Raw genomic sequence first — 10,859 nt, 5'->3', positions numbered from 1 at the left:
AAGAAAATAGTAGAAAAAAATTAAATATTTTTAAATTAATGAACCATAGAAATGTATAAAAGCTGACAACTTTGTACATTACTAAAAAAAATACAAATAGAGTAGGCTAACAATTACTTTAAGACTTCAAAAATGTGCTAAAAAGTTGTAAACATCATTTTATTTCTTTATAATATTTATTTTTTTAATTCCTCCATGTTCCTCTGTGGCAAAAACCCTTCATCTGGTGAATTTATAGACTACAAAATGCTTAATTTGGTAAATATTTCCATATTGAGCATTAATCGGTAAAACCGATATATTGGTCTACCTTTAGTGTAGGCCAACTAGTTGTACTCTCTGTGTCCCATCTGTGAAACGACACGTGTCAACAAAAATGGGGAGATTTCGTTTTTCATATTTTTGTTTTGGTGGATTAACAGCAGGACTGTGAAGTTACAAAAATAATACAATAAATTGGGATTTCTTGTTAAAGTTTTCAACTTATGTAAAAGATGCGAAACAGTCACTGTCTTTTCTCTCTTTCATTTAATTCACTTGTGTTAAAAAACATCTTATGTTACAATTTAAACCATTAAATTACAAGCAAACTGGCCAGAAGCTGCTACTGCTACTGGCCACATTAACTGTGTTACGTTCCTGTGTTGTCTGCCCTTTGTTCTCGGTTTCACTATCACATTTATTTCACGTTTCCTTGTTGTCCGCTCCATATTTTTCATCTCACCCGTCACCGATCCCGGTCCATGTCACGTTTTCCCTGTTGTCCGCCCTGAGTCTCACTGTCCGTGTGTTAAACTACATTTCCCACAATTCCCGGCCTCCCTCACTGCCTGCACTCATCATTGTTTCCACCTGTGTCTCGTTCAGTCTCCACTTTGTCTGTGTATTTAAACCCCGGTTCTTTGTGTAGTCTCTGTCGATTGTTGTTTGTTTCTTGAATGTCATCTAGCCTGGTCTGTGTCCCTTACCCGAGTTCTTAGTTTTGTTTGAGTTTTGTTTCCTCGTGTTTATCTGTTTCATTGTGTTTTAGTTTCCTGTTTTCCCATCGTGGACTTTCATTTGTGTTTACCTTTGATTTCTTATTTGTTTATCCCAATAAAACCACATTTGGATCCGCACCTCTTGTCCGTCTTGTCCTGCTTCACACCCATCATAACAGAACAATCGACCAAAGAATGGATCCAGCGGTCCAACAGGCCAACTATCGGCTACTTTGTCTTAAGCAAGGGGACCAACCGGCGTTGAACCACATAGGCGACTTCCTCAAGATGGCTTGCGTCTCAGACTTCCCGGACTCTGCCCTGGTGGTCTACTTCAGGGGCAACCTGAACGCCTCGTTGAGGGAACGGTTGCCACCGGCAACGCACGAGTACACTCTCTGCAGCTTCGTGGAGATGACTTTGCGGGTCTGCGACTCACCGTTAACCGTGGGCGTTGCCGAAAAGGACCCTACCTCGCCATCCACAGTGGAGTCCCTTCAACCACCTCCGGCGGCCCCAGTAACACCAGCCCCACCTGTCAGCGAACCGACCCTCACGCCAGTCACCTTCCACGAGCCAGCGCAGCCCACTTCGTCAGCCCGGAGGAGGGTGAGAAGACGGGCTTCCGCCTTCCGGCACACGCCTGCCCCGGTCTGCGAACCAGAGCCCACGCCTGCCCCGGTGAGCGAGCCTGTGCCCACGTCAGACACAGTCGGCGAGCCCAAGCCCACGCATGTCACTTTGAGCGAGCCTGAGTCCTCGTCAGCCACGATGCACGAGCCAGAGCCCACGCATGTCATTGTGAGCGAGCCTGAGCCCTCGACCGTCCCCGAGCCAGCGCCTGTAGCCTCAGTCGTCAGCGAGCCAGTGCCGATAGCCTCAAACGTCAATGAGCCAGTGCCTGTAGCCTCTACCGTCCCAGAGCCAGTGCCTGTAGCCTCAGATGTCCGTGAGCCAGCGCCTGTAGCCTCTACCATCCCTGAGCCAGTGCCTGTAGCCTCAGATGTCCGTGAGCCAGCGCTTGCAGCCTCGACCGTCCCTGAGCCAGCGCCTGTGGTCTTGACCGTACCAGCGCCAGTAGCCCTGACCGTCCAAGAGCCAGCGCCAGTAGCCCTGACCGTCCAAGAGCCAGCGCCAGTAGCCATGACCGTCCAAGAGCCAGCGCCAGTAGCCACGACCGTCCGAGAGCCAGCACCCCCCGAGCTTACCAGAGCTCCGCCTTCCGAGATTCCTGAGCTTTCCAGAGCTCCGCCCTCCGAGCTTTCCAGAGCTCCGCCCTCCGAGCTGTCCAGAGCTCCGCCCTCCGAGCTGTCCAGAGCTCCGCCTTCCGAGTTCCCCGAGCCTTCCAGGGCTCCGCCTCCAGAGCCTCTCGAGTCTTCCACGGCTCCGTTTCCCGAGCCTCCTCCGGCTCCGTTTACCGAGCCTCCTCCGGCTCCGCCTCCCGAGCCTCCTACGGCTCCGCCTCCCGAGCCTTCCAGGTCTCCTACGGCTCCCCCTCCAGAGCCTCCTACGGCTCCACCTCCCGAGCCTCCTACGGCTCTGCTCCCAGAGACTCCAGAGCTTCCTACGGCTCCGCCTCTCGAGCATCCTACGGCTCCACCTCTCGAGCCTGCTACGGCTCCTCTCCCAGAGACTTCTGAGCCTCCTACGGCTCTGCCTTCTGAGCCTCCTACGGCTCTGCCTTCTGAGCCTCCTACGGCTCTGCCTTCTGAGCCTCCTACGGCTCTGCCTTCTGAGCCTCCTACGGCTCCGCCCCCAGAGCCTCCTACGGCCCTGCTCCCAGATACTCCAGAGCCTACTAGAGCTCCGCCCCTCGAGCCTCCTACGGCTCCGCCCCCTGAGCCTCCTACGGCTCCGCCTCCTGAGCCTCCCTTGGCTCCGCCTCCAGAGCCTTCCAGGCCTCCGCCTCTAGAGCTGCCTACGGCGCCACCGCCCTCAGCTCCATCTCATGAGCCTTCCTCGGCTCCACCTCCTGAACCTTCCTCGGCTCCGCCTCAGAGGTCCTCCTTGGCTCCGCCTCACGTGGCTCCGCCGGCCTCCCCAGTGGCCACTCCTCCTCCCAGGTCCCCTGAACCGGTCCTTGCCCCACGGCCATCTCCTAGGCCACCTAAACCGGCCTCTGTCCCGTGGCCACTTCCCAGGTCCCCTGAACCGGCCCTTGGCCCACGGCCATCTCCCAGGCCACCAAATCCGGCCTCTGTCCTGTGGCCTCCTCCCAGGCCCCCTGATCTGGCTCTTGCCTTATGGCCAGCCCCCGGGCCATCTAAACCTGTCCAGGCCCGGTCAACACCTCCCAGACCACCTAAACCTGCCCCTGCCCGGTCGATACCTCCCTGGCCTCCTAAACCTGTCCCTTTGTGCCCCGGTGGACTGCCTAATTGCCCCTTGTGCCCCCATGGACTGCCTAATTGCCCCTTGTGCCCCCGTAGACTGTCTAATTGCCCCTTGTGCCCCCATGGACTGCCTAATTGCCCCTTGTGCCCCCATGGACTGCCTAATTGCCCCTTGTGCCCCCATGGTCTGTCTCATTTCCCTTTGTGCCCCCGTGGACTGCCTAATTGCCCCTTGTGCCCCCTTGGTCTGTCTCCGTGTCCCTTGTGCCTTCTTGCTCTGTTTCTGTGCCCCTTGTGCTCCCTTTTCTCTGTCTGTGTTCCCCCGGGTCTACCCCCTCACTCCTTGGATCTTTTGTTTTTGTTCTTCTTTGTGGGGTTTCTGTTTGCGGTAGGACCGTCTGGAATCCGGTCCTTTTAGGGGGGGGTTATGTTACATTCCTGTGTTGTCTGCCCTTTGTTCTCGGTTTCACTATCACATTTATTTCACGTTTCCTTGTTGTCCGCTCCGTATTTTTCATCTCACCCTTCACCGATCCTGGTCCATGTCACGTTTTCCCTGTTGTCCGCCCTGAGTCTCACTGTCCGTGTGTTAAACTACATTTCCCACAATTCCCGGCCTCCCTCACTGCCTGCACTCATCATTGTTTCCACCTGTGTCTCGTTCAGTCTCCACTTTGTCTGTGTATTTAAACCCCGGTTCTTTGTGTAGTCTCTGTCGATTGTTGTTCGTTTCTTGAATGTCATCTAGCCTGGTCTGTGTCCCTTACCCGAGTTCTTAGTTTTGTTTGAGTTTTGTTTCCTCGTGTTTATCTGTTTCATTGTGTTTTAGTTTCCTGTTTTCCCATCGTGGACTTTCATTTGTGTTTACCTTTGATTTTCTTATTTGTTTATCCCAATAAAACCACATTTGGATCCGCACCTCTTGTCCGTCTTGTCCTGCTTCACACCCATCATAACAAACTGTGTTTCCCCAGATATCATACTGTGGTTTGGGGCGTCGATGTCCCCTTCAATCACAGAACCGTGGTTTATCCCTGAACACAAACAATTAATTAAGAGATCATACACGTAATATCACATCTTTAATCCTAATTTATGTTAGATGACTAGATGTACAGATCAGAATCAGCTTTATTGCCAAGTATGCTTACACATACAAGGAATATGTCTTGGTGACAGGAACTTCCAGTACACAACAATACAAAAACATCAGCAAGAAATAGATAATTAAAAACAAGAAAAAAAAAAGAATAATAAAATAAATAATTATACATATACGTACATACACTCAGACACATCTTCATACATACCCACATACACACATGTAGTGCAAATCTAATACAAATCCGTTATATAAAGAACAAAATACAGTTTATTATGTACAGTGCAATGTATGTAATGGCATAAGTGGATATGTTGGTTAATATAAATAGACTTAACCATGTATTGCACATAATTATTGCTCAATGGGGCAATTTTAACTGTTCATGAGATGGATCGCCTGAAGGAAAAAACTATTCCTGTGCCTGACGGTTCTGGTGTTCAGAGCTCTGAAGCGCCGGCCAGAAGGCAACAGTTCAAAAAGGTAGTGGGCAGGGTGAGTGGGATACAGAGTGATTTTTACAGCCTTTTTCCATTTTTACAGTGATTTTTACAGCCTCTGGAAGTGTATAGTTCTTGAAGGGGGGGCAGGGGGCAACCAATAATCCTCTCAGCAGTCCAAACTCTCCTTTGTAGTCTTCTGTTGTCTGATTTCGTAGCTGCACCAAACCAGACAGTTATTGAAGTGCAGAGGACAAACTCAATGACTGCTGAGTAGAACTGTTTCAGTTTCAGTTCGGCAGGTTGAACTTCCTCAGCTGGCGAAGGAAGTACAACCTCTGCTGGGCCTTTTTCACAGTGAGTCAATGTGTGTCTCCCACTTCAGGTCCTGTGGGATGGTAGTGCCCAGGAACCTGAATGACTCCACTGCTGCCACAGTGCTGTTCAGAATGGTGAGGGGGGACAATGTTGGGGTGTTCCTCCTAAAGTCCACAATCATATCCACCATTTTGAGCGGTTTCAGCCCCACGTTGTTATTATTGCACCAGTGAGCCAGCCGTTCAACCTCCTTTCTGTATGCAGACTGATGACAGTGGTGTCATCTGCAAACTTCAGGAGCCTGACAGAGGGGTCCTTGGTGGTGCAGTCATTAGTGTAGAGGAAGAAGAGTAGTGGGGAGAGCACACATCCCTGGGGGGCACCAGTGCTGATGGTACAGGTGCTGGATGTGAATTTTCCCTGTCTCACAAGCTGCTGCCTGTCTGCCAGAAAGCTGATAATCCACTGACAGATAGACATGAGAACAAGGAGTTGGTTTAACTTAGTCCGGAGAATAGCTGGGACGATGGTGTTGAATGCCGAGCTGAAGTCCACAAAAGGATCCTTGCGTATGTCCCTGGTCTGTCCAGAGTTTGCAGGACATGATGTAATCCCATGTTGACTGCATCATCCACAGACCTGTTTGCTCGATAAGCAAATTGAAGGGGATCTAGAAAGGGTCCTGTGATGTCCTTCAGGTGGGCCAACACCAATCTCTCAAATTACTTCATGACCACAAACGTCAGGGTGACAGGTCTGAAGTCATTAAATCCTGTGATTTTCGGTTTCTTAGGGACAGGGATAATAATTGAGCATTTGAAGCAGCATGGGACTTCACACTGCTCCAGTGATCTATTGAAGATCTAAGTGAAGATGGGGGCCAGTTGGTTAGCACAGGATTGGAGGCACACTGGTGAAACTTCATCTGGGCCTGAAGTCTTCCTTGATCTTTGCTTCCAAAGACACGGCACACATCGTCTTCACAGATCTTGAGTGCAGGTTGAGTAACAGGAGGGGGAGGAGGGAGGCTGCAGGAGGTGTTAATGTTTGTGTGAAGTGAAGGTCCGAATGTGTATGGGGTGTGAGATTGGGCCTTTCGAATCTGTAGTAGAACACATTCAGGTCGTCAGCTAGTCATTGGTCCACCACAGGGTTGGTGGTAGGAGTCCTGTAATTGGTAAGTTGTTTTAGGCCACTCCACACTGATGCAGGGTCGTTAGCTGAAAACTTGTTTTCCAGCTTCTCAGAGTAACTTCTTTTAGCCACTCTGATTTCCTTATTCAGTGTGTTCCTGGCCTGATTGTACAAGTCTTTATCCCCACCCCGTAAGCATCTTCTTTGGTATAAGCTGACTGATTATCAGGTATGTGGTATAGGAGTGGTGGTGGTGTAGTGGTCTAAGCCCATAACTGGTAATCTGGTAATCAGAAGGACACTGGTTCGAGCCCCACAGCCACCACCATTGTGTCCTTGAGTAAGGCACTTAACTCCAGGTTGCTCCAGGGGGATTGTCCCTGTAATAAGGGCTCTGTAAGTCACTTTGGATAAAAGCATCTGCCAAATGCATAAATGTAAATGTAAATGTATGTGCTGCCGAATGTTCAGCAGTTTGTCCCTGGTAAAACTGACTGGAAAAAGATAACTAAACACAGGACAAACAAACAAAAGAATTGGAGAGCTCCACACCGAGGTGCTCCATTGTAGATTAATAGATATGCAGAACGATCAACTATAATTCTTATATGTCAGCCCATGGCGTCAGCTTTGTAACGCAATGTCAATTGTAACGAGTCGTAAGGGAGTCTCGGCTACGTACGTAACCTCAGTTCCCTGAGACGAGGGGAATGAGACATTGCGTAAGCTGGTTGACTCAGAGTTCTTTGAGGTGTGAACGATGTGCTCTTTGTCCCTCAGTCAGAAAATTCTGAGGAATGGTGTTTGCATGGCCGCTTTTATACCGGACAGCTTCCCACCTAAAAAGCTGGGGCTTAAACACCATAGCCAATCCTGATGTTACTGTAGAAAGGTTTCAACTAGATCGTCTAGAAGGACACTCCCCTAGCTTTAGCTTAGTGACACAATGTCTCATTCCCCTCGTCTCAGGGAACCAAGGTTATGTATGTAACCGAGATGATTTCTTGTGTGCTGGAACTAAATGCAAAATAAAATCTGCTAGTTTTCTCCTAAAACTAAACTAAAACGAATGCAAAAATATTAATATAACTTATGATTTTCCTTATAACAACATTTAGTTCTGTTTATGATTCAAAGTGTTGAGTTGATTTGAATACCAGCTGAAGCGAGTGAAGGGACATTTTTCTAATGTGAGATGATTTCATATCATTTGCATCTGTAAAAACGACACATGGCAACTAAACATTAACTCAAAATGTTATAATAAAACCAATTAAGGAAAAATTAAATAAACATCTGATCTAATGTATGTTGTGTTGAGATAAATAAAGACACTAAATCAGATGTTGGCCTCAGTTTTGGACTTTTGCTGATATCTTTTCCAATCTAGCTATTCTAATCAAACATGAATTTGAAAAACTGAACTAGCTGGATTGGAATTAGCATGATAAGAAGGTCTTCCATTTATTAATTTCATCCCATATTTGTTAAGTCATCTGCCAAGAACAAGACCCAGGATTTCCAAACATTTTGAATATTTACACCATTAGTTGATTCATAAATCGACAAGATGAGTTGCTCTACTTACCAATGGCTTTATAATTTTTATAATATTTTAATACTAATATTATTTTAATAGTTTTTTCACTATTGTCCTTCTAGAAGGGAGGCTCAAAATCAAAGCGTGGTGAATCGGGCTCCCCCTCGTAAAGACTAGGGTCTGGTTCGTCGCCCTCAGCAGCCCCCAAAGCAAGACCTCAGGGCAGTTATTTCTAAAAAGAAAAAAACCCTGAGTGTTTTGTGCCCAGCTTTGTAGGGATAGCCCCCCCTTGGGATGGGTCAGATGAAACATCCACCTGTACACTCCTGATACCCCCATTCCCGCCGCCTCTGGTGTTTCGGTAGTTAGCAGTTTCCAGCTAAATGTTGGGTGTTCCGTTGCTTCCTGCCGTAGTCTAGGACATGGGACACTTGACATCCCCTCAACAGGAAGTGTCAGGAACTACTGCCAGGTGTTTCTATGTGGGTCCTAAGAACAGTAGAAAAAGGCTACAGAAATTTATTTGTTCGCCGTCCTCCGTGTTTCAATGGCATGGTTCCCACTACCGTGAAACGGGGACAAGCATGTCTACTGTGGAAAGAACTGCAAAATCTCTTGGTCAAAGGGGCCATAGAACATGTTCCCCTTCCAGAGAGAGAGTCATGTTACTACAGCAGATAATTCCTAGTCCCCAAGAAGGATGGGGGGTTGTGTCCGATTTTAGACCTTCGAGGCTTGAATCGTTCGTCAGTTCAAGATGCTAACCGTCAAGACAGTCGTGTCTCAAATCCAACATCGCGATTGGTTGGTCACGATCGATCTCATGGATGCATACTTTCATATTAAGTCTGCCACAACACAGGAAGTTCCTGAGGTTCACTTTCGGGGGCGAAGCTTTCCAATATCGGGTTCTTCCATTCGGTCTAGCCTTATCACCCCATACATTCTCAGAATGCATGGATGCAGCACTGGCTCCTTTGCAACTCCAGGGCATCCACATTCTGAATTACATAGATGACTGGCTGATACTAGCACAGTCACAAGAACTGGCATTACAGCACAGGAATATTGACTTAGCTCATCTGGTTTCTCTGGGGTTGAGGCTCAACACCAAGAAAACTTGCCTCTCTACCACTCAGAAAACTACCTATCTGGGAATCGTATGGAATTCGATCACAATGTGGGCACAATTGTCTCCCACTCGAATCGAGTCCATTCAGAACACCCTGAGCAAAGTCAGGCTAGGCCGAGGTTGTCAGTACCAACGACTACTAGGTCTCATGGTAACTGCATCCTCGGTGATCCCTTTGGGCCTTTTTGCACATGAGACCATTTCAGTTGTGGCTCAAAGCCAGGGGATTTCAACCCAGGTGCCAATCCCCTAGGCTGATAAGGGTTACAAGCCACGTGCTACGTACCTGAGTGGTTCAGACCCCGGTTCCTCACTTTGAGTCCCACTCTAGGTGCGTCTTGCCATCGCAGGTTGCTAACGACAGATGCCTCCCTGACGGGCTGGGTAGCGGTCTTAAGTGGTCGTCCAGCTCAAAAGGAATGGGAGGGTCGTCAGCTCGATTGTCATATTAACTGTCTCGTGTTGATGGCTGTATTTCTGGCCCTGAAATACTTCCTCCAGAGGCTGCAATGTCTTGGTGCGGGTGGACAACACAGCGGTAGTCTCTTACATAAACCATCAAGGAGGTCTACGTTCATGCCAGCTGAACAGACTGGCAAAGCAGATTCTCCTTTGGGCCTAGGGAAAGCTCCTCTTAATCAGAACAGCTTATATCCCTGGATGCCTGAATGGGAGCAGATTTACTGTCCAGATAGAAAATACCGACGGGGGAGTGGAAACTCCACCCCGAGGTAGTGGAACAAATCTGGTTTAGATTTTACAGAGCAGAAGTGGACCTCTTTGCCTCCCAACAGACAGCACAATGTCCCCTCTACTTCTCTCTGAGTCACCCAGCCCTCCTGGGTGAATGTACAATGACTTGATATAAATGTGATTGAAACACTTTGCATACAGAAGCACATGTGATAGCAGTGTAGGCCATTCTTCAAGATCAGTGGCAGGCCGTGCATTAGAAGTCCTGGCCTTCAGTGTGATTCATGCCATTAAGAAAACACAGTTTCACAATGAATAAGATGTTGCAGATAACTAGTAATACCAACTGACATTTTAAAACATGTCCACTTATGAAAGCCAAAACTTGAAATGACACTTAATGCTCAAGCAAGCCTGATTTTAACTGCAGCATGACTGTTTTGTGAAATGGACATCTCTCGCACAGACATTAAAAAATAATAATTTTTCATATGTATCTATCAAGGAGGTCTATAATACCTAATAATAATAATAATATCTAATAATATTTGTTATTTAAATGTTGCTTGTATTAAACTTTGTTTCATCAGGGTACACGGTTCTGCTTCATTCCATTCCAGTTGGATGTGGGATTTTCCCACTTGATATCTCAGACCATAAATGCATCCCATTCCCTGATATTCAGAACTGCAACGCTCCCGTTAGCTTAGCAGGGGTTTGACACTCATTAGAAATGTCTCCTAGCAACCCAACTGATAAATAATGCTAGCACTAGTGTCACGATTCACTGTTGTCTGCCCTGTGTTTCTCCCCTGTCATCTGTTCCCGGACTACACTTCCCATAATTCCCTGCTCTTATCACTGCCAGCTGTCCCTCATTGTTCCTCACCTGTGTTTAATGTTCTCATTAGTCTTTGTGTAATTAATGCCCTGATTTCTGTTAAGTATTGTCAGTTATTGAATGTATACATGTCTTGTTCCAAGCCCTGTTCTTAGTTCCCTGTGTTTTTTTGTTTTATTCTGAGTTACCTGCTTCATCTTTTGTTTTCATTAAAAGCTGCATTTAGATCCTCACTCCTCGTCTGCCTCGTAACAACTAGCATTTGTGTTACAGGTGTACGATTATCAAAAGAGATTATAATGTTTTATACACCTGTTAAACAAGCTTTAATATCATGTAATGTGAA

This window comes from Xyrauchen texanus, chromosome 2, assembly GCF_025860055.1.
Source record: "Xyrauchen texanus isolate HMW12.3.18 chromosome 2, RBS_HiC_50CHRs, whole genome shotgun sequence".
Classification (NCBI taxonomy): domain Eukaryota; kingdom Metazoa; phylum Chordata; class Actinopteri; order Cypriniformes; family Catostomidae; genus Xyrauchen; species Xyrauchen texanus.
The sequence above is the reverse complement of the archived record's forward strand: the minus strand, read 5'-3'. Positions refer to the sequence as shown.